We start from the raw sequence: 25,424 nt of genomic DNA on the forward strand, positions 1-25,424 counted from the left end.
ATGCATATGTATGCATATATGTATATGTATGCATGCATTTATATTTGCATTTATATAGATATGCAGATTATATATGTTTATATATGTATGTATATATATATACACATACATAAATGCATCTGCATATATATGCATATATATATATATGTATATATATGTGTGCGTGTAGAGAGAGGTAGAGAGGTAGAGGTGTAGAGGTAGAGAGGTAGAGGTAGAGAGGTAGAGACTAGTAGAGAAAGAAGTAGAGAGAGGTAGAGAGGTAGAGAGAAGAGAGTGAGTAATAGAGTAGAGAGTGAGTAGTAGAGAGTAGTAGAGAGCAGTAGAGAGAGTAGCAGAGAGTGAGTAGTAGAGAGTAGTAGAGTGAATAGTAGAGTGAGTAGTAGAGAGTAGTAGAGAGTGAGTAGTAGAGAATGAGTAGTAGAGAGTAGTAGAGAGTAAGTAGTAGAGTGAGTAGTAGAGAGCAGTAGAGAGTGAGTAGTAGAGAGTAGTAAAGAGTGAGTAGTAGAGAGTAGTAGAGTGAATAGTAGAGTGAGTAGTAGAGAGTAGTAGAGAGTGAGTAGTAGAGAGTGAGTAGTAGAGAGTAGTAGAGAGTAAATAGTAGAGTGAGTAGTAGAGAGCAGTAGAGAGTGAGTAGTAGAGAGTAGTAAAGAGTAAGTAGTAGAGAGAGAGTAGCAGAGAGAGAAAATAGGCGAGAGTAGTAGAGAGTGAGTAGTAGAGTGAGTAGTAGAGAGAGTAGTAGAGAGTGAGTAGTAGAGAGTAGTAGAGAGTGAGTAGTAGAGAGTGAGTAGTAGAGAGTAGTAGGGAGATAGTAGTAGAGAGTGAGTAGTAGAGAGTAGTAGAGAGTGAGTAGTAGAGAGTGAGTAGTAGAGAGTAGTAGATAGTGAGTAGTAAAGAGTGAGTAGTAGAGAGAGAGTAGTAGAGAGTGAGTAGTAGAGAGTAGTAGAGAGTGAGTAGTAGAGAGTAGTAGATAGTTAGTAGTAGGGAGTGAGTAGTAGAGAAAGAGTAGTAGAGAGTAGTAGAGTAGTAGAGAATGAGTAGTAGAGAGTGAGTATTAGAGAGTAGTGGAGTAGTAGAGAGTAAGTAGTAGAGAGTAGTGGAGAATATTCCAAAGTTTGGCACAGCACCACTTGCACAATAAGTCCAATCAAATCATATCACTTAGAGTCCTTATTGAAGCGCTGAATCTTGGTGTATATTCAAATGCTTTTATTTTCCTTAAGTTTATGTACCACAGCCAGCTGACGCGTTTCGTTCTGTACAACAGAACTTCTTCAGGGCGTTCTTATTTCCTTCAAGTTATGTCGGTATCCTGTTGTCATAAAACTAGATATTTCTTCCAAATGTTAGACGATACGTAAGTACATTCTTATTCAAAGTGACTAGGTATCAATTTTACCCACACAATTCGGGCAGACTTGAGTAATTTATAGCATCCTCAAAGTCAGTCTTTCAAAAATTCCAAAGTAGGACTAATGTTTTCTAAAGGTGTGATAAGGGAGAGGGAGACCACGGGACATTGGGAAGCTTAGGATCTAGATGGTAAGGATTGCGAGACTGACAGGGCGGGACCCCCTGAGGGGTCACATACACGAGAGCGCACTCATTCCTCGGGTGGCGTCTTACGCCGGCTTTGTGGGACTAGGTATAGGTGTACGCAGTGGGAACATTTAAAGGCTCAGCTATCGCGAACCTAATTGATCATTGATGACCGTAATGTGATTTCTTTGTTCTTTGTTGTTTTTGTTAAAAAATAGAAAGCCAAACCTATTCAGATCAGCATACTACTGCGAATTAAGTGCCTTTTAATATATTGCGTAATTGCCATTTCTAGAACATGACAATCAGTTGCGGCCTCAACCTGTGGAATGCACAACTGTCAAATAAGATTGCGGCCGGCCCCATGGGTTGTAGGCCAGAAGCTGTGTGAAACTGTAAGGTACAATAAAGGTTTTGGAAAAAAAAAAAAAAAAATTCCAAAGTATAGGACATGATAATTCAAATCCAAATGTTTCTCAAGAAAAGTCATTTTCAATCGTTCGGAATTTCGGTGTTTGGGCAGATATGACCCAGGGACCCCCAGTATGCAAGGGGAATTAGTCCCCCCTCTGCAAACATGCCATTGGCCTGCGTTGCAGAGAGGTGTAAAAAGAGGCATAGCCTCATTAGACCTCTGTGCAATGCAGCCCCCTGGCGCATACTGGAGGTTCCAGGTGGGCTAGTTGGCCCCCAGGGACCCCCAGTATGCAAGGGGAATTAGTTCCCCCTCTTCAAACATGCACGGGGGCTGCGTTGCAGAGAGGTGTAAAACGGGTGTTGCACTCATTACACCTCTCTGTAATGCAGCCCCCTGGCGCACACTGGAGGCTCCTGGTGGGCTAGTTGGCCCCCAGGGACCCCCAGTATGCAAGGGGAATTAGTTCCCCCTCTGCAAACGCGCCAGGGGGCTGCGTTGCAGAGAGGTGTAACAAGGGGCATAGCCTCATTACGCCTCTGCAATGCAGCCCCCTGGCGCATGCTGGAGGTTCAAATTGGGCTAGTTGGCCCCCATGGACCCCCAGTATGCAAGGGGAATTAGGTCCCCCTTTTCAAACATGCACGGGGCTGTGTTGCAGAGAGGTGTAAAAAGGGGCATGGCTTCATTACACCTCTCTGCAATGCAGTCCCCTGGCGCATACTGGAGATTCCTGGTGGGCTTTCAGGTCTTATATAGTTAGGAATTAGCATTAAAAAAACCTTTGAAATTCACTGAAAAAAACATAGGTTTCAGGCCTTATATAGCTAGGAATTAGCATTTAAAAAACCTTGCAAATTCACTGAAAAAAACATAAGTTTCAGGCCTTATATAGTTAGGAATTAGCATTTAAAAAGCCTTTGAAATTCACTGACAAAACCATAGGTTTCAGGCCTTATATAGTTAGGAATTAGCATTTTAAAAACCTTTAAAATTCACTCAAAAAACTATACGTTTTAGGGGTGTTATAGTTAGCTGGACATTTCACTCATACAAAACCATTGAAATTGCTCCTATATAGTTAGTTGTACTAACTATATTTCGCGCACCCGCAATCCACTGCTGATGATGTCACATATTACATCATTCATGACATGGTAAGTGACATCACTGATGATATCTCAAATGACATCACTGATGACATCATCCACGTGACAATCACATACACCTTTTCATACACTAGTAAAATCTTTCATCATCACTCTTTGTAAAATACAGAGTATCATATTTGCATCCATTGTTACAGCAATACAAGTATCTAAAAACCCACTCAGTGAAATACAACAAAGAAATCGCGGCACACTCCTTGATGATTCACGCTGTTATTTTATTCACAAACGTGAGATAACAACTCCTACGCGTTTCGAACCGTAGTTCCTGATCACGGTAGTTTAAGTGATTGGTCCCTCTACTATTTCCACATTTATACCACTACATGCCCTAAACACTATCTGGGGCATGCTGGGACTTGTAGTTTTAAAGAATCAACAGTTTTTGCATTTTTATGCATTACACAGATTGGGTTAACCAATTAACGAGGATTCTTTTTGGTTACACCACTAAAAAAGCGTCCCTTAATTTAAAAGGGGTTTTTCCGCTTTTGTGACGCACCTGAACTCAAGTGCGTGTAAAATCAGGACTCGTTATACATAAATCTTGATTTGTGTGTGTAACTTAGGACATTGTGTCACTTTTCAATTCAGGGCTGAGTGCCCTACGTCCCCGCTAAGAGTTAAGACCTTCTCTGCTACGTGTTAGTAACAACGTTTGCTGTTCTTTGTCCTATTTTACTAGCTCAGGTAAGTTTTGGGAAACAATCTGTCTCTTTTCCTGTCATTAGGAATTCATATTCTTCAGTGAAACAACTATACATGTTTGCAAGATTGTCAAATTATAAATGTACATAAAGTTCTTCATCGGCGTTTAGGCCAGCCGGCTGTTTGGTTCTGAATCTGATAATTAGTTTAGACTCCAAGCGTCTCAATTTTTGAATGCGGTTGCCCCCTCTTTCATGTTGTTGAATACTTGCAAGTCCAAAGTACTTTATGTCAAGCCACGTTTTTGTTTCATGGTTTGCCATATGTTTGGCAATGGCATATGAGTTGTCACCATTCTGAATTGCACGAATGTGTTGAAGTATTCTCGTTTTGAGGGAACATGTGGTGCTTCCAATATAAGATTTTCCACAAAAGCATTGCAGCATATAGACTACAAACGTTGATTCGCAGGTTATGCTTGTTCTGATTATGAAGTTCTTTCCTTCAGGATCCGTCAAATTTCTGATATTACGTCCAATCTTGCATGCCTTACAGATTTGGCATTTGCTGAATCCTCGTTTCCTTATGTCCAGCCAAGATTCAGATTTCTTGATTTCAAAGTGACTTTGGGTTAGTTGATCCCCCAAATTGGGTGCCCTTTTATATGAGATCAGAGGACGCTCGCCCATTGACATTCCAATGTCTGGATCTTTACGCAAGATATGCCAATATTTCATCAATATTTTTTGAATTCGGTAGCTTTCTTTGCTAAAGGTTATTACCATTCTTGGCTGTTCATCCTTTTTCTTTGATGTTTGTGACGATTTATCTGTAGTTACATCCGTTGAGAGAGTTTTCTTGATGAGTGTGTCTTCTCTTGTTTTCAGTCTTGCTTTTGTTTCGCATACTTTGAGGTCAGTTGTTTTATATCCTCTTTGTTTGAAGCGTTCTTTGGTCTCAGTGAACTTTTTCTCCATTTCCATATCTTCCGAGCAGTTTCTTCTCATCCTCAGGAGCTCTCCATAAGGGATGCTCTTCTTCAGCTTTGATGGATGAAAGCTTAGGCCGTGGAGCAGACTGTTTGTTGCTGTTTCCTTTCTATGGACAGTAGTTTGGATTTTGTCATTTGCGATATATACCTTTGTGTCCAGGAATACTATCTCCTTGGCGCTGATATTGTATGTGAATTTCAATCCCATTTGATTGTTATTGAGGATCTCAAAGAACGTTTGAAATTCTGCTTCAGTACCCTTCCATAGGATAAAGAGATCGTCAATGAATCTTAGCCAAATAGCTACCTTGGCCATGTGGTGGTCGTTTTCCTCTCTCCAAGCCACGCTCCTCTCCCACCATCCCATGGTGAGATTGGCGTAGCTCGGAGAGAAGGAAACTCCCATTGCTGTTCCACAACTTTGCTTATAAATGGTTTTGTTAAAGAGAAACACGTTATTATGCAGAACCATGGAAATCATTTCCATGATCATTTTTGAGTGTTCTCTTCGATTGATGGATTGCTGATCGAGGAAATATCTCATTGCCTTTAGTCCGATGTCATGGTTTATGGACGTATATAATGATATGACGTCAATTGTCACTAGCAAATACCCTGTTTGCCATTCAGTTTCCATTAGTATCCGTAAAAAGTCACCCGTATCTTTTATGTAAGAACTAAGGGTGGGTACAATTGGGGCTATGAAGTAATCCACGTAACTTGAAACAGTATCATAGAGACTGCCACAACTGGAAATTATCGGGCGGCCTGGAGGTTTATTTAGGGTCTTGTGTACTTTTGGTAGGAAGTAGATGGTCGGGGTGATCGGGTTCTCCACCATTAGAAATTTTTTCTCTACTTCCGTGATTAGACCTTGTTGGTGCCACATGGTTAGTTTCATCTCTAGTTCGTGTTTCATATTACTAATTGGATTGCTTTTAAGTACTCTATAGTTGCTGGTGTTACTCAATTGTCGGATTGCTTCCTCCACATAGTGATCTTTGTCCATTACAACAATGTTTCCGCCTTTGTCCGCGGGTTTGATTTCTATTTGGATATTGCTCTTGAGGCTTTGTAAGGCTCTACGTTCGCCCTTTGTAAGGTTTTCTTTTTTGTTCTTGTTGTAATTCTTTGGCATTCGTTCAATTTCATTCATCACAAGTTCATAAAAGGTGTCTATTTTGTTTCCCGGGTACAAGATGGGACAGAATCTTGATTTGGATTTAAATTCTGTACGTTGGCGCTCATCCGATTTTATGCCCATTTCATCCAATACTTGGGTGTCTGATACTTGAGCATCATCTATCTCATTGGCTAGTTCGTAGGCCACTCGGATGCTTGGAATGTTGGATATTTGATATACATCCTGTGAGCTAGATGATTCCATTTGATCTTGGCTCTTCCTTGTATTTATGGATTTTTTTGCGAAGAATTTCTTTAGTTTTAATTTCCTCGTGTATTTATAGAGATCGATTTTCGTCTCCGTTAGATCATGATGTGTTTCGGGACAAAATGAGAGTCCTTTATTAAGCAACTGCGTCTCTGTCACTGTTAGGTTGTATCTTGACAGACTAATAACTAGATTTAGCGTTATTCTGTTTACATTTATTGTTTCTTTGTCGCTGTTCGGGCCCTCAGATTGTATCTGCTTCCTTGTCCGCTTGCTGCGTCTTGTTTTGCGCCTTGGTTTCCTTGTGCTGAGTATCCCCTTCCTCTCGCCCTGCTTTTGTTCTGTCCTCTGCCTCTGGGATTGTTCCGCGGTGCTAATTGCTCCTGATATAGCAGCTGCATTTTGTCTAAAAAAGAAAAATTGCGTAATCCTGGAAGTCTTTGTTCGCCCTCACTGAGATCGGATTCGGAGCCACTTGTTTGCTCTCCTGTTTTTATATTGCCTGTTCCCCATTGTTGTTTGTAAATATCGTATTTCTTAGCGAAAGTTAGGATGGTGCCATATTTGTAGTCATCTTGGTCTCTACAAAATTTCCGTTGCTTGCGGTTCTGTACCTCTTCCTCATGTCTGTCTAAATTTTTTTCCATTTCGCTTCTGAGTTTTTTATGGGTACCTGCCTCTTCATTCATGGCTGTAATTTGCGTTTCTATTTCAGCAATTTTCTCATGAAGTTCTTGCACCTCTATTTTTGCGTATTTAATAATGATTAGCATCATATTGTTGGAGCATCCCATGTTGTTCCTGCCCCACTCTTCCAGCATTTCAGGCTTTGTATCAGGGTGATTCGGCAGCGTGAAGATACGGAGTCCTCTAGGTACCATTTTGCGCTCTACATATTTCTCTAACGTTATTATTTCCCATTCTCTTGAGATTTCCTTTCGCATTAGTTTTTCCAGTTGTGTGAATAATATTTTACTGGTAGTGGCAACTGGTTGTGATGTGATTGCTGTATTGTCTCTGTTCTCCGATGTTGAGCCGTCTTGAAAAATGCTCTCTGCCTTTGTTAATCTTTTAGCTCTTCTTTCTTCCATTGTGTCACTTTTGATTGATGTTTCCCGTAGCTACCGGTCACACAGTTTTGTTTTTCGGATATGGTGAGGGACGTTTCACCGCTACTAATGGTTCTTCTTTTAAGAGAGGGGAGAGTTTGTCGCGTGCCCCTAATCACGTTTGTTCTCACAGCTATCAAGAAAAGTCTATGTACGAGTGTAGTATTTAAATTATTTGACTTGCACTTGCAATGTTTTGAGAGTTCGTACGAGTTCTAACTGCGGCTTAAACACACAAACTGTCATCCAGCAAAAGCGTGTCTCTTACCTGGGAGACTCCCGAATTCGCACAGGGTCCTCCGACTCAGCGCGTCGGCGCTCAACCAGGTGTTTACACAAATCCTTTTTGCTGTTGGATGGCTGGTCTCCGTATTCGTCCTTGGATTCCAGGCAATGCTGTAATGCTTGTTCGTGAACCGTCGGATATGCTGAGTTCACGGTGTGTGAAAAGCCGGGCTCCCCGCTGTCAGTAGATACTAACAAACAAATTGTCCTGTCGCAGCGGGAGCTCTTTCCAGTTGGTGCCCGCAATGAGACCAGGACAGTGTCTCAAGTAGTTGAAATACAACAAAGAAATCGCGGCACACTTCTTGATGATTCACGCTGTTATTTTATTCACAAACGTGAGATAACAACTCCTACGCGTTTCGAACCGTAGTTCCTGATCACGGTAGTTTAAGTGATTGGTCCCTCTACTATTTCCACATTTATACCACTACATGCCCTAAACACTATCTGGGGCATGCTGGGACTTGTAGTTTTCATAGATGTATACACACATCTAATCACTTACCAGTAGATTCACTCATACATGCTGTCAATGAACAATAGAACACTATCAAAAATACTTATACACCTAAATCGACATTACACACCAGCACACATCCTATTCACATATGAAGTCATCCTACTCACTTATGCAAACAATGGATCATACTTACATATTTACTTAGCTACACACTTATACATACACAACTTCGTCTATTCATTTAGATAGTAAGTCATACTTAGTGAATTATAAAATCATTATTACAAGTGTAAAGCTATCCATACAGTCACTCACACAATCATTGAGTCTTATGTATACTTATTAATATACAACAACTGACACATACACTGCCTTTTATTTTTCTAGTTTGTTGGACATGTACCATTGAGAAATATATTTGCTCATCACCACACCCATAAAGATATTCACTCACCCAAACAACTGTTAGAACATGTAGTTTTAACTTCATATATCTAGTGAATCAACTATTCACACATCTTTGGGCAGTCACACCCCCCCCCCACCGAACAACACACACATTCACTCTCCCATACAAATACTCAGTTAACTAATCAATAACTAATACAGACTTTCACATAGCTAGTAACCAACTGGAGAACCAGTTTACACAACAACTGACAAAGTGATTCAGATATTCAAACAGTTTAGTCACTATCCACTATATTTAGTGAGACACTATAAATTCGTCAAGTAAACAGTCAATTACACTGCTACTAAATCCTCCATCCAAATATTTATTTTTATATATCCACTCATTCTTCAATGCAAATTGCTATATATATAATGCATATTTAAATCACGAAGCAAACCACATTCACTGGATGATGTCATCAGTGATGTCATTTGAGATGTCATCAGTGATGCCACTGACCATGTCATGAATGATGTAATATGTGACATCATCAGAAGTGGATTGCGGGTGCGCGAAATATAGTTAGTACAACTAACTATATAGGAGCAAATTCAATGGTTTTGTATGAGTGAAATGTCCAGCTAACTATAACACCCCTAAAACTTATAGTTTTTTGAGTGAATTTTAAAGGTTTTTTAAATGCTAATTCCTAACTATATAAGGCCTGAAACCTACGTTTTTTTCAGTGAATATATATATATATATATATATATATATATATATATATATATATATATATATATATATATATATATATATATATATATATATATATATATATATATATATATATTTATAGTTAGGACCTAGTTTCTATAGGAAATCCGCAACATTCCATTGGGAATAACTTTGGGGCCGGTGGACGAATCTTCGCGAATTTCTCCAAGAAATAGGCCTGCTCGGTCCCGCTCCTTCCCTGAAAGTTTGGGGGTGATTCGTCAAGCAGTGGCCGAAAACAAAGGGGGTCCCAAACGTGTTTTCCCCATGCAATTTTCCATAGGGACCTTTAGCCGGGGCTACAGCCCGAACGGCTGAACGGAATTACATGAAATTTGGCAGAGAGGTAGAGTTATGTTCGCAGATTGTGCTTTTTGTTAAATGGTGTAAATCCGTTCAGTAGTAGAGAAAATTGTAAGTAAACTCATAGCAATATCTAGAGACGGAGTTCAGCACGCGTACTGAAATCTGTTCAATTACGAGTGCAAGCTGCATGCTGATTGGCTGTGAACTGTCTGTCAACACTCGAAACCAGGAAGTGTTGGTGGCCATCTTGTGCCTGGCTAGAGCCAAGTCACAAGAAAACAGTAAAACAAAGTTGAGAAATAAGGGAAGGGGGTAGGCTAGAGACAATCTGACCCTCTAGGCTTGCTCAGGGGGTCCTACATGGATGTTTAGGCTCTATTTTTAATTTTTATTTTTTGAAGAAAAATTGCGGCATACATGTATGGAAATACGTACAATTACGAGCAGGAGCTGCATGCTGATTGGCTGTCAATACTCCAAACCAGGAAGTGTTGGCCACCATGTTGTTTGTCGGGAGAGGAGAGTCACAAGAAAACAGTAAAACCAAGTTGAGAAATAAGGAAACGGGGCAGGGTGGAAAGATTCTGAGGCTATAGTCTTGGTCAGGGGGTGGTACATGGATCTTTAGGCTAAATTTTTATGTTTTTTTAAAATAAAAAATGGTGGGGTACTCGTGCAGTACTTGTACGCGGTGGAAAAGGTGAAATAAAAGTAGAAGTCCGTTTTATTCATTAGGTCCCGGGGGGGGGGGAATTACTGGGGCAATTTTTCTGCATAATGGGAGCATGTAAGGTGCCCCGGGCACTGGGGAACGGCACTCCTCTGGTTTTATTTTGAAGTGTCCTACTCCCCGCAGTCTCTGTGAGCGGCACCCCTCTGGTCTTTTTTTATAAAAAATATGTTTTGAGCTCTCTCTCTCTCTCCCCGTATATGTCACGGGGAACGCCACATTTCTGGGGCAGTGATATGTAAAATGACCTTCCAGCTCCGGGTACCTGCATTGTCTGGAGTTTTTTATTAATGTTGGGAGGGTGGGCTTGATAATACGTCCTTGTAAATTCCCATAGAAGCCTATGTTCTGTTGTTAACATGGGCTTCTATGGGAAATAACAAGGCCATATTATGAAGCTCATTATCGCCGTTTTATCGGCAGTTTCCTGCCAATAAAACGGCGATAATTGTAAAACCGGTCCTTGATAACATGCACCTAAGTTTCCTGGTAAAAAAAAAGAGCAATGGGCCATATTATGAACAAAAGGCAATACATTATCGTCGCTTTTATTGGCAGGAAACTGTCGATAAAGTGGCGATAATGGGCTTGATAATATGCCCTTGTGAATAACCATAGCAGCCTAGGTTAACATCAGAACTTGGGCTGCTATGGGAATTTACAAGGGCCTATGGTTTTTTATTAATGTTGGGAGGATGGGCTTGATATTACGTCCTAGTTAATTGCCACAGAAGCCTATGTTCTGGTGTTAACATAGGCTTCTATGGGAAATAACAAGGCTGTATTATCATGGTCATTATCTCCGTTTTATCGGCTATTTCTTGCCAGTAAAATGTCGATAATTGTAACACCGGTTTTTATGAGCTCTCTCTCTCTCTCTCCCCGTACACGTCGCGGGGAACGCCACATTTCTGGGGCAGTGATATGTAAAATGACCTTCCGGCTCCGGGTATCTGCATTGTCTGGAGTTTTTTATTAATGTTGGGAGGGTGGGCTTGATAATACGTCCTTGTAAATTCCCATAGAAGTCTATATTCTGGTGTTAACATGGGCTTCTATGGGAAATAACAAGGCCGTATTATGAAGCTCATTATCGCCGTTTTATCGGCAGTTTCCTGCCAATAAAACAGCGATAATTTTAACACCGGTCTTTGATAATATGCACCTAAGTTTACTGGTCAAAAAAAGAGCAATGAGTCATATTATCCACAAAAGGCGATACATTATCGTCGCTTTTATCGTCAGGAAACTGACGATAAAGCGGCGATAATGGGCTTGATAATATGCCCTTGTGAATAACCATAGGAGCCCAAGTTAATACCAGAACCTGGGCTGCTATGGGAAGTTACAAGGGCCTATTATCAAGCCTATTATCGCCGCTTTATCGGCAGTTTCCTGTCGATAAAAGCGGCAATAATGTATCGCCTTTTGTTGATAAAATGCTCTTTCATTTCTATGATAGTATGTAAAGCTTTCCTTTTTATTTTGGTGTAGCAGTTGTACTCTCTTCGCATGCTCAGCTTTGTTTCGAAGCCCACGTTTTCTTTTTCTTCAAGTTCAACAAGCAAACCTTTCTTTGTATCAGTTAGTAAATCTGTCACTTTCTTTTCCCGGTTCGTGTGTGTCATCCGCTGCTGTACTTTTGTACAGTATTAATAGTCATATTTTATATATATTTATTTGAAAGGTAGTGCCGAGGCGCCAAACGTTGATTACGTACTCCGTCCATTGCCATTTTTGTAGTTTCTCACCATTGATTTTATTATATCTGTTAGTTAGAACTCAGTAGTTTTCAATCCTAGTCTTGAATATCTTACTATAGTATTTCAACATTATTTTTATTGTGGGCCGTCATACCCCTCCCCCACAAAATAAATAAGTATGTAGTTTTTTTTATTAACTTTTATTAAACAATAAATATAAACGAAACTCAATTATAACTATATTAGAACTGGAAAAATAACTTAAACAATGTTATAAACAAATTGCGAAATGGATTCCAAAAGGTGTCCGATTGATAATCTGCAAAAGAAAAAAGAAAATTAGAGTTTAGAATTATGTAGATGTGAGTAAATGAGCTGAAACATTACGGGGCATATTATCAAGAACGGCGATAAAATTATCGCTGTTTCAGCGGCGATAATGTGCTTGATAATATGCTGTTGTGAATTCCCATTGCAGTCCAGGTTCTGGTGTTAACCTGGGCTACTATGGGAATTCAGAAGGGCATAATATCAAGCCCATTATCGCCGCTTTAGCGGCAGTTTCCTGCCACTGAAACGGCGATTATTTTATCTCCGTTCTTGATACTATGTCCCTACAAGTTTTGGTAACTCTACGCTTTTATGTGTGCAGTGTGACTCGTACATTCCAGTTCTGTTATAGTGCCGCGTACAAGTGGTGTCTACATGGAAGTGCCTACTGCGTTACTGACGCCCATTATGGCGACCTATTTTTAATGCATTCCTATGAAGGCTTTGTACATCTAGGCCACTGTGCTTACCGTTGTATAAACTTTGCGGGTAAACATTTCAGGCAGTTGGTGTCACAACTTATTCTGAACAATTCTTCTACACGTCCAAGACAGCAGTGTCTAAGTTTAAGAGAGAAAGAGAAATGATGTCACAGAGAGTGAGAGAGAGAAAGAGACAGAAAACAACATTAAAACTGTGTTGCAGAGTCTGGAGTTGAAATTTTTTATTGAAAAGTGAGATGAAGAATTACTAGCTGCTTGCATCACTTTACCCATGTTAAAATTGACTCAAAAGTGGCATAATAAGGTTGTGTATCTGTGTGTCGGACTGTTGTAACCTATCTGTTGTCATTGCTCAGAGGTAATTATAGATCAAACCCATTACAGCCACTTTAGCGGCAGTTTGCTGCCGATAAAGTGGCGATAATTTTGGCGCCAAGGCTTGATAATATGGCCCTCTCTCGTTTCACAAATAAGGCTAACACTACAGTTTTACGAGTGCAGTGTACCTGGTACATTTTACTTGTAATAGTGCCGCATTCAAGTGGTGTCTATATGGAAGTGCCTACTGCGTTACTGACGCCCCCCGTTATGCCGAATTATTTCTAATGCATTCCTATTAAGGATTTGTGGATCTAGGCCTCTGTGCTTACCGTTGTATAAACCTTGCGGCAAAACACATAAGGAAGTAGACTTCACAACTTCACTTCAACAATTCTTCTACACGTCCAACCAGACAGCAGTGTCTAAGTTTAAGAGAGAAAGAGAAATGATGTCACAGAGAGTGAGAGAGAGAGAAAACATTAAAACTCTGGGCCATAATATCAAGCCTGGGCGACACAATTATCGCCACTTTATCGGCAGGAAAGTGTCGCTAAAGTGGCGATAATGGGTTTGATAATATGCTCTATGGAATTCCAATCGAAGCTCTTGTTAGATGTCCTTCACATCTAACATGAGCTTCGATTGGAATTCCATAGAGCAGATTATCAAACCTATTATGGCCACTTTACCGGCAGTTTGCTGCCTCTCTCCTTTCATTAATAAAAGTTATACTACAGTTTTATGAGTGCAGTGTACCTGGTACATTTTACTTGTTATAGTGCCGCATTCAAGTGGTGTCTATATGGAAGTGCCTACTGCGTTACTAACGCCCGTTATGCCGAATTATTTCTAATGCATTCCTATGAAGGATTTGCAGATCTAGGCCTCTGTGCTTACCGTTGTATAAACCTTGCGGCCAAACACTTCAGGCAGTTGGATTGACAAATTGATTTCAACAATTCTTCTACATGCTTAAGCAGACAGCAGTGTCTAAGTTTAAGAGAGAAAGAGAAATGATGTCACAGAGACTGAGAGAGAGAGAAAGAGAGAGAAAACAACATTAAAACTGTGTCGCAGAGTCTGGAGTTGAGATTTTTTCCTTGCATCACTTTAACCATGTTAAAAGTGACTCAAAAGTGGTGTAATAAGGTTGTAGATCTGTTTGTCAGACTGTTGTGACCTATCTGTTGTCACTGCTTGGAGGTATTATAGAATTTAAAAAGAAGCTGCTGTACAGTACGCATTCTGGGCCATAATATCAAGCCTGGGCGACAAAATTATCGCCACTTTATCAGCAGGAAAGTGTCGCTAAAGTGGCGATAATGGGTTTGATAATATGCTCTATGGAATTCCAATTGAAGCTCATGTTTGATGTCTTTCACATCTAACATGAGCTTCGATTGGAATTCCATAGAGCATATTATCAAACCCATTATCGACACTTTCCTGACGATAAAGTGGCGATAATTTTGTCGCCCAGGCTTGATGATATGGCCCTCTCTCGTTTCACAAATAAAGCTAACACTACAGTTTTACGAGTGCAGTGTACCTGGTATATTTCAGTGCCGCGTTCAAGTGGTGTCTGTATGGAAGTGCCTACTGCGTTACTGATGCTTGTTATGGCGACTTATTTCTAATGCATTCCTATGAAGGCTTTGTAGATCTAGGCTGCTGTGCTTACCTTGTATAAAGAGTGCGACCACCGGAGTTCACCACTCCACTTGAACTCTGCTTCTATACGTCAAAGTATATTCAATAAGTTGCAGAGAATTCTATTGCTGTTGCTCGATAGGCCGTGGTTGCTTCTGAACGATGTTTGCTGAAGGAAACAAAAGGGCATTTTGATTAGTCATTGTAAACTGAGTTGCGTAACTACCATCAAAAGTGAATTGTAATGTGGGTTCTTAATATTCCGTAGTTAAGACTGTTGCAGCTCCAGCAAACAAAGGAAGATCAATAAGTTAATAGAGGCCTGGGACGACCTCGTGAAGCAGAAAAAAAAATACTATCATGGACGCACAATTAATAATAATAGAGGCCTAAGCACGTGGCGTAGTACAGAAATAAGACACAGAAAGTTATGCACGCACAATTTTTAAGATTAGAGGTGTAAAGGACCTTGTGACTTATAAAGAAATATTTCAATTATGTAAGTACAATGTAAAACCATTGAGGGGTAGGAAAGCCATATGAAGGATAAAAAATAGTATTATGCATATACAATTTACAGTGGAGGCTGATGTTGTGACGTCTTCTCTTACCTTTGTTTTTGTCATCTTTTGTCATGTCTTGAAAGGCTGTGGTTTCACTGAGTCAGGGTTGTTTTCGACAGTCTGTGTGTCATCGCAGCAGAGGCAGGCAAAAGAGAATATGCTCACGTCAGTGCCCACATTATATGGGAACCGCGGGGGCTGACCAAACCAAGCCCTGGGCCGTCATTGGTAGCGTTTTCGCGGTCTGCAAGAATGATGGCCCTGGGGGACATCCCATTGGCAAATGTATTGGTTTCCAGGCTAAATGATAGCAAGCATGCTTGGTGGTGGCATGTGTGTAGTGTGGGCGGGCGTGCACCGCGTATGTGCAAGTATGAGTGTGTGCACTAACAATTAACAACAGAGAGAGATGGGGCGATGTTATAATGTACGTAGAGGCAGGCCCAGTATTGGAGCTGCAATGAGTCTGCACTTCTCGGATGGTATATTATGATTGGTCACTGAAAGGTGATCGCACCATAGTTTGTACTGCTTATCATACTCAGCGTGTACCCGCGCATACAGTACGAATATGCTTTGACGTTACGCGTCGCATTAAAGCTTCGGTGTGACGTCATGTATGGCGTTCTGTATGCGAAAGGGGGCAATGTTTCTACTTGGTTTAAAACATGTATGTATTTAATGTACATACTAAGGGCAGACATTTGGGATAACTATGAATTTTTTGTAATACTTGTAATAATCATATAATTATTTTAAAAAGAATTACACAAATCACTGTAGAACATCATGCGTACTCGTATTGAAAGAGTTACGCAAGCGCATCATAAGCGTACGTAAAGCCATGTGACTTAAAAAGTAGAGATTTGATTGGTTCATAACTTTTCCTAATGTGACTGTTGAACGTTCCGTCCCATTATAATTATTCGACTTTGACATTTTAAGAAGAAGCATTTGTTCTGAGAATCTTCTCAAATAGAAGGAAGATCACAATAATAAGAGCAATGGAGTCATCTTCCAGCAGTTCTTCAGAGGGAGATTTAATTCCTGAAAAACCTCCAAAGAAGAGGAAAGAAACTCTAATTTTGAAGTTTTTCACTTTTCCATAAGGTCAAAAAGAGGTTAATGCTCCAAAGGTAACCTGTAAAATTTGTGAAACAACTCTTTCAAGGGGTGATCCATGTAAAAAATACTCCTTTGGCACAGCAAATATGGTGCGACACGTGAAGAATTTGCACCCCAAGAACTTTGCTCGAGCTGCAAGACGGAGGTTGCACGAGAACCCACCTGCTGCTACACCAAGCATATCAACTGCAGCAGCAGGATTTTCAGCAAGCAGTCCACACCCACATATTGATTCTGACTTTGCTAAAGTTAAAATTCTATGCATTTATTGCGATAAACTTTTGTGTTATGGGGAACAGTCTATAGACTTGATGAAACGCAGGATGCAGGATCATTGCTGTCCTCGACATTAGTTGTTCTTTTTTTCATTCTTTTGTGCCACTTGGAATTTGTTGAGAAAACACAAAAAAATACAAAACAAAAAAAACAGTTCTTTTTAGAACTACCTTCACTGGTCAAAGTAAGAACTATATTTCTATGTTAGTGTGTAAAAGTTTGTCAGAATGAATGTGTAGTTCATAAATGAATGAATGAATATGTTACTAATGTATGGAGAATGTGAAAGTGCAGAACTATAAGGAACTGCTACAGCATGAATCTATAAGGTGTTTATCTATAGTATACTGTAGTATGTCCGAAGCACTTGAATGTATCATATGTACATAAATATGTTACAAGTCTATGCTTCAATTTGCGCTGCTGGTGAAAGGCCTGGGTGAATTTGTATGTCTTAGGGGTGGATTTACAATCCCCTTGTGCCTCTTTTACACAGCCATTGTGTCACTTTTGTGACACAGCGGTGGTGCAAAAGATGTGCCATGGTGTGGTATTAACAATGTGACGCATCTGGAGGGTGTATTACATTGTAAAGCGCTGCGCCAGAAGAGGGTTTCATGTGCAGAGGGGGTGCAGCAAGGCCTCCTAAAAGTGAATGAGTGAAATGTATAACATTTTATTCAGTGACTTTTGAGCTTATGCTGCGTCAAAACATTGCACATGCTTGAAGCAGGTGTAAGGATTGATACAGCATTGTTAGCCTAGGGCCACAAGAGAATTGCTGGAGCTGTGTTATACTTGCAACCGATCTGTTTGTCAGACTGTTGTGACCTATCTGTTGTCACTGCTTGGAGGTATTATAGAATTTAAAAAGAAGCTGCTGTACAGTACGCATTCTGGGCCATAATATCAAGCCTGGGCGACAAAATTATCGCCACTTTATCAGCAGGAAAGTGTCGCTAAAGTGGCGATAATGGGTTTGATAATATGCTCTATGGAATTCCAATTGAAGCTCATGTCTGATGTCTTTCACATCTAACATGAGCTTCGATTGGAATTCCATAGAGCATATTATCAAACCCATTATCGACACTTTCCTGCCGATAAAGTGGCGATAATTTTGTCGCCCAGGCTTGATGATATGGCCCTCTCTCGTTTCACAAATAAAGCTAACACTACAGTTTTACGAGTGCAGTGTACCTGGTATATTTCAGTGCCGCGTTCAAGTGGTGTCTGTATGGAAGTGCCTACTGCGTTACTGACGCTTGTTATGGCGACTTATTTCTAATGCATTCCTATGAAGGCTTTGTAGATCTAGGCTGCTGTGCTTACCTTGTATAAAGAGTGCGACCACCGGAGTTCACCACTCCACTTGAACTCTGCTTCTATACGTCAAAGTATATTCAATAAGTTGCAGAGAATTCTATTGCTGTTGCTCGATAGGCCGTGGTTGCTTCTGAACGATGTTTGCTGAAGGAAACAAAAGGGCATTTTGATTAGTCATTGTAAACTGAGTTGCGTAACTACCATCAAAAGTGAATTGTAATGTGGGTTCTTAATATTCCGTAGTTAAGACTGTTGCAGCTCCAGCAAACAAAGGAAGATCAATAAGTTAATAGAGGCCTGGGACGACCTCGTGAAGCAGAAAAAAAAATACTATCATGGACGCACAATTAATAATAATAGAGGCCTAAGCACGTGGCGTAGTACAGAAATAAGACACAGAAAGTTATGCACGCACAATTTTTAAGATTAGAGGTGTAAAGGACCTTGTGACTTATAAAGAAATATTTCAATTATGTAAGTACAATGTAAAACCATTGAGGGGTAGGAAAGCCATATGAAGGATAAAAAATAGTATTATGCATATACAATTTACAGTGGAGGCTGATGTTGTGACGTCTTCTCTTACCTTTGTTTTTGTCGTCTTTTGTCATGTCTTGAAAGGCTGTGGTTTCACTGAGTCAGGGTTGTTTTCGACAGTCTGTGTGTCATCGCAGCAGAGGCAGGCAAAAGAGAACATGCTCACGTCAGTGCCCACATTATATGGGAACCGCGGGGGCTGACCAAACCAAGCCCTGGGCCGTCATTGGTAGCGTTTTCGCGGTCTGCAAGAATGATGGCCCTGGGGGACATCCCATTGGCAAATGTATTGGTTTCCAGGCTAAATGATAGCAAGCATGCTTGGTGGTGGCATGTGTGTAGTGTGGGCGGGCGTGCACCGCGTATGTGCAAGTATGAGTGTGTGCACTAACAATTAACAACAGAGAGAGATGGGGCGATGTTATAATGTACGTAGAGGCAGGCCCAGTATTGGAGCTGCAATGAGTCTGCACTTCTCGGATGGTATATTATGATTGGTCACTGAAAGGTGATCGCACCATAGTTTGTACTGCTTATCATACTCAGCGTGTACCCGCGCATACAGTACGAATATGCTTTGACGTTACGCGTCGCATTAAAGCTTCGGTGTGACGTCATGTATGGCGTTCTGTATGCGAAAGGGGGCAATGTTTCTACTTGGTTTAAAACATGTATGTATTTAATGTACATACTAAGGGCAGACATTTGGGATAACTATGAATTTTTTGTAATACTTGTAATAATCATATAATTATTTTAAAAAGAATTACACAAATCACTGTAGAACATCATGCGTACTCGTATTGAAAGAGTTGCGCAAGCGCATCATTAGCGTACGTAAAGCCATGTGACTTAAAAAGTAGAGATTTGATTGGTTCATAACTTTTCCTAATGTGACTGTTGAACGTTCCGTCCCATTATAATTATTCGACTTTGACATTTTAAGAAGAAGCATTTGTTCTGAGAATCTTCTCAAATAGAAGGAAGATCACAATGATAAGAGCAATGGAGTCATCTTCCAGCAGTTCTTCAGAGGGAGATTTAATTCCTGAAAAACCTCCAAAGAAGAGGAAAGAAACTCTAATTTTGAAGTTTTTCACTTTTCCATAAGGTCAAAAAGAGGGTAATGCTCCAAAGGTAACCTGTAAAATTTGTGAAACAACTCTTTCAAGGGGTGATCCATGTAAAAAATACTCCTTTGGCACAGCAAATATGGTGCGACACGTGAAGAATTTGCACCCCAAGAACTTTGCTCGAGCTGCAAGACGGAGGTTGCACGAGAACCCACCTGCTGCTACACCAAGCATATCAACTGCAGCAGCAGGATTTTCAGCAAGCAGTCCACACCCACATATTGATTCTGACTTTGCTAAAGTTAAAATTCTATGCATTTATTGCGATAAACTTTTGTGTTATGGGGAACAGTCTATAGACTTGATGAAACGCAGGATGCAGGATCATTGCTGTCCTCGACATTAGTTGTTCTTTTTTTCATTCTTTTGTGCCACTTGGAATTTGTTGAGAAAACACAAAAAAATACAAAACAAAAAAAACAGTTCTTTTTAGAACTACCTTCACTGGTCAAAGTAAGAACTATATTTCTATGTTAGTGTGTAAAAGTTTGTCAGAATGAATGTGTAGTTCATAAATGCCATGCCAAAAAGACTGCTGGCGTGTGCTTTGGCCTGCTCCGCGCAGCCCAGAAGATTTTGCCTCTGCTCCCAGTGACCACCCGAAGGCTTCTCATCCAGGGACTTATCATCTCGCAGCTGGATTTCAGCAATGCGTTATTCCTGGGTGCACCCGAATCTACCCTGAATAAACTGCAGCAAGTGCAGAACGCGGCAGCCAGACTTCTGACGGGTCTCCCTAGGCGTCAATCTGCTCGCCCGGCGTTGAGGGCACTGCACTGGCTCCCTGTGAGAGACAGGGTGAAATTTAAGTCACTTTGTATCGCTCACAAAGTCCTGCACGGGGTAGGTCCACCTATTCTGGGGGAGATGGTCCAGCCCTACAAGGCCCCTCGCTCTCTTCGCTCTGACGATCAACATCTCCTTCAGGTTGGCAGGGTGAAGAAGGCAAGAACGGGTGGCAGAAGGTTTTCAATAAATGTGGCCTCTTTGTGGAACTCGTTGCCCCTACAATTGCGCTCGGAAGCTAGCCTGCTTCGGTTTCGAAAACTTTTAAAAACTTTTCTGTTTTCTGTTTAATCCCTTCATTTTTTAGTAGTGTTATGTTCTGGTAAGCGCTGGGATGCCTATAGGTAACCAGGCGCTATACAAAACTCAGAATAATAATAATAATAATAAATGAATGAATGAATATGTTACTAATGTATGGAGAATGTGAAAGTGCAGAACTATAAGGAACTGCTACAGCATGAATCTATAAGGTGTTTATCTATAGTATACCGTAGTATGTCCGAAGCACTTGAATGTATCATATGTACATAAATATGTTACAAGTCTATGCTTCAATTTGCGCTGCTGGTGAAAGGCCTGGGTGAATTTGTATGTCTTAGGGGTGGATTTACAATCCCCTTGTGCCTCTTTTACACAGCCATTGTGTCACTTTTGTGACACAGCGGTGGTGCAAAAGATGTGCCATGGTGTGGTATTAACAATGTGATGCATCTGGAGGGTGTGTTACATTGTAAAGCGCTGCGCCAGAAGAGGGTTTCATGTGCAGAGGGGGTGCAGCAAGGCCTCCTAAAAGTGAATGAGTGAAATGTATAACATTTTATTCAGTGACTTTTGAGCTTATGCTGCGTCAAAACATTGCACATGCTTGAAGCAGGTGTAAGGATTGATACAGCATTGTTAGCCTAGGGCCACAAGAGAATTGCTGGAGCTGTGTTATACTTGCAACCGACGTCAAGCAATAATTCATCCAAAAATTACTTTGCTATTTAGTTTTGTTATTATTTTATAATAGGAATATGAAATATAATGTAAAAAAATAAAATAAATATAAATATTTATATTAAAAATATGTGAAATTAGTATAAAAAGAAAGACATAATAATACATTTATAAATTATCATTTACAAAACCTATGAAATACACTGAAAAAACCATAGGTTTCACACACGTTATAGTTAGGAATTAGCATTTAGAAAACCATGCAAATTCATTGAAAAAACCATAGGTTTCACACGTTATAGTTAGCGGAACATTTCTCTCATACAAAACCTTTGAAATTCCTCCATTATAGTTAGCTCAGCTAACTATAACTTGCGCGCCCGCAATGCACTGCTGATGACGTCACATATTACATCACTCATGACATGGTCAGTGACATCACTCATGACATCACTGATGACATCTCAAATGATATTTGGTTTTAACTTTGGCATTAAAAGAACTCCCTCCGCAGACTCCCCTGTGTGGTCTCTCCCTTTTTGCTTCAGAAAGGACTTTGTTCATATATATATATATTTAGCAAATGTGAAAGGAGTTTGGAGCGTTAATATATATATATATATATATATATATATATATATATATATATATATATATATATATATATGCTCCTTGATGCACCTTGAACGGCACACTCATGGATGGATGCTTTGCAATGCGGATGTGCGCCCGCGATATTTATCCAAGCTCCGTTTCCTTTGTCTCCCAAAAATAAAAACAGCACTCGCGGGGTCAGCTGCTAGAGATTTTTGTCAATGCAACAGATGCATTTTGGATTACTCCTTCGTCTGTGTTTTCGAATCACACCGGAAGCCACCATTATTAAATAGACACTTCATTGCCTATGCAACATTGAAAAAGGACAACTTTCCCTTTTTGTAATACAGCCACCATTTTAACGTGGTTTTATGTTCTAAATCGAATATTTACTTTAGCTTTAATGCTATTAAAAACCAAGTTCTCTCAATCATTTGATCTATTCAAAATCAATTACATCATCATTATATTAATAACATGATATACCGCCATGTATCGGCAAAGGCTGTTATACTGTTAAAACAGTGTTTGTCTAAACATAATACATTAAGTTGCCTTGCTGTTTAGCCGTGTATCGACATAATTCATCACAATGTTGCCATAAAAACAATTTGTCATTTCACATTTTGCATTCTACAAAAAAAAAGTCAGCCTCATAATTATGCCTTGTATCGGCCCTTATTTCTGTCACCAGAAATTCCTTCTTGCCTTCGGATTAATTGCGGAGGTGATCCGCTAGTTCCTCCCCACTATTCAACCCTTTAGGGGATCTTGTTTGCAGGTCATTGATAGAACGGGACTCAAGTCTGCGCAGCTTTAAAATTCTATCACCTACCCGAATATGCACTGGCACATGGTCAAAACCAAAGTATTGTAGCAGATCCCTGTTACTTTGGTGTTTGTTGGCAAAGGGCCTGGCCACTGGGTAGAAAAAATCTTTCTTAGCTATTGCCCGCATATGTTCTAATATGCGGATTTTGATGGGATGGATTGTACTACCTATATACCTCATTCCACATGGGCATACTAGGCAATAAATTGAATAGGCATTGTGACATGCCATAAATTTGGTTACAGCTCTACCTTTTTAACCCCCGGTATTTCATACTTTAAGACCATTTTGCTATTGATACAGGCCTTTCATTTTACACAGGGGAAAAAAACGTTCACTTCCTTCATTGTAACCTTCCTTTGTATATTTCTCTCCAAGTGGCTGTGAACCAACATATCTTTCAGTGACATAGCTTACTTAAAGGTCACTATTGGAACTGGTGGTATATCCTTTCTGATGATTACATCTGTCTTCAAAACATGCAAATTCCTTTGGAGAATATCCCTTAGGGAATTTGCATTCTCCGAATATGTCGTAATCATACGAAATTTTCCTTCTTCATTTTTCTTTATACTTTTGTCCTTCACTTTCAAAATTTGATCCCTCGGAATTGTCTCAACTTTTCTCAATGCTGTCTCTAGCAATCCCCTATTGTATCCTCTTGCAGAGAATCTAGTGATACTTTCTGTAGCTGCTACCTTGGAATTACAATCCCTAGAGCTATTTTTTTTTAATCCAAGGAGTTCACCATACAGTATCCTGTGAATTAACCTTGGTGGGTGACTGCTTATAGCGTGGAGCGTGGAATTACCCGTCGGTGGTTTCCTATAAAGTGACGTACATAATTTGCCATCTATTATGGAGACCTTTAGATCCAGATAGTTCACTGCCACTGAAGTAATCTCTCCTGTGAATTTCAAGTTTACATGATTCTGATTAAGATGTTCAATAAAAGCACCTGCCAGTTCTGTCCCCTTCCAGACCAAAAACAGATCATCAATATATCTGTACACGGACACAACCTCTTTCATCCCTATCTCATTCTCAGATGACCATGCCACCTGCTCCTTCCACCAGCCCATGAATAAATGTGCGCAACTGGGGGCCAAGCAGGTGCCCATGGCTATTCCAGAGACCTGTCTATAATACTCTTCCTGAAGTAAAAAGATGTTGTTGGTTAGACAGAATTCAAGGGTACACAGGGTAGTCATAAAAATATCTTTAATATAAGCAGACGCGTTTCAGCAATGCTGCCTTCTAATGTGTTTGTAAATTTCAAATGAAATGACACGCATAATAGACGGCCTTTTAAAGTCACAAACATTACTCCCATTGGAGCTTTATGACATCATTAACAGCGACAAGGAACAGCACCTGTTCTTTAATAGATGTACTCATCTTTAGCTACATTGTTAGAGTATTGTTATATTAGTTGGTTTCCAGTGCCTATATGTTCTGATACCTATTAGGGGAGAGAAGGTTTTTGGAGGCATTTTACCTGAGACAAATTAAATGAGAGGAAATATAGGTGCTGCCATTTTGAAATCAACTAATATTTTCCCACAATTTCATCCCCATGAGGGGTTCCTCACAAGATACCTCTCTCCTGAGCCCTTATTTCCACATTATCCCCCGTGAACCATGTCCCAGTTCACAAAATTGCGGCTGCAACTTTGCTCTCAGGTTGCGGCCAGTCAATCACAGCATTGCTGTTGGTGCATGGACCCACGGATCCTCCCCGATGGATCTGCATCTCTAGACACACATAAATCTTTTTTCTTTTAGAACTCCAAAAGTACAGAACAGATTTACAGCAAAGCTCAAAATGCATTCTTTCTGGACCACGATCTAGCTTTCTGCCAAATTTTGTGTAAATTCATTCAGGGGTTCGGGCTGTAGTTGTGTCTAAAATCCCATTGCATGAGGAAAACGTGTTTTGGGACCCCCCTATTTCTCGGCCCCTGCTTGACGAATCACCCCAAAACTTTTCACACAGCAGCTGAAGTGAGGTGCCAAAGTTATTAGCAAAACAAAAAAATCTATTCCAATGGAAACTAGATTCTAACTATAAATACCTACTAAAGTAATGTTATGGTTAGGTCAATTTGTCAGTACATTTGAACTAAAAAATACAGATAATCACCAGTTACAGTTGGCAGCGCTAACTATAACTTGCACCCCCGCCATTCACTTCTCATGACCTCACATATGACATCACTCATGGCAAGTTCTATGAAATGATTTTTGACATCACTGATGACATCACCAATGACATCATTCAATGAGTGTGCTAGTTTGTTTTAAGATGCATGTAACCATACAACTTTTCTACCTAATTTTGTTTAGCCTGGGTTCAGCTGATGGATGTAAGTGTCTACAAAACACATGTGCTCCTAATGCACTATAGATGTGCTCCTCACAGCTTTTTGGTTCTGCTGAAAACGTTTCCAATATGAAAAAGATTCTATGTAGTGGATGCTAACTTTTCTAAGTAGCCTTGAGTTATTAGAGAGAATCATAGCATGATAATGTATACTTAACATAGAAGAGTGTGTCTAAGCATGGGCGGATTTTGCGGATTGGCAATCCGCGAACTTGCGTATTTACGGATTCGCAATCCGCGAAGATCCGCGAACTCTAGCGGATT

The sequence above is a fragment of the Lissotriton helveticus genome, chromosome 6 (assembly GCF_964261635.1).
Source record: "Lissotriton helveticus chromosome 6, aLisHel1.1, whole genome shotgun sequence".
Taxonomy (NCBI): Eukaryota; Metazoa; Chordata; class Amphibia; order Caudata; family Salamandridae; genus Lissotriton; species Lissotriton helveticus.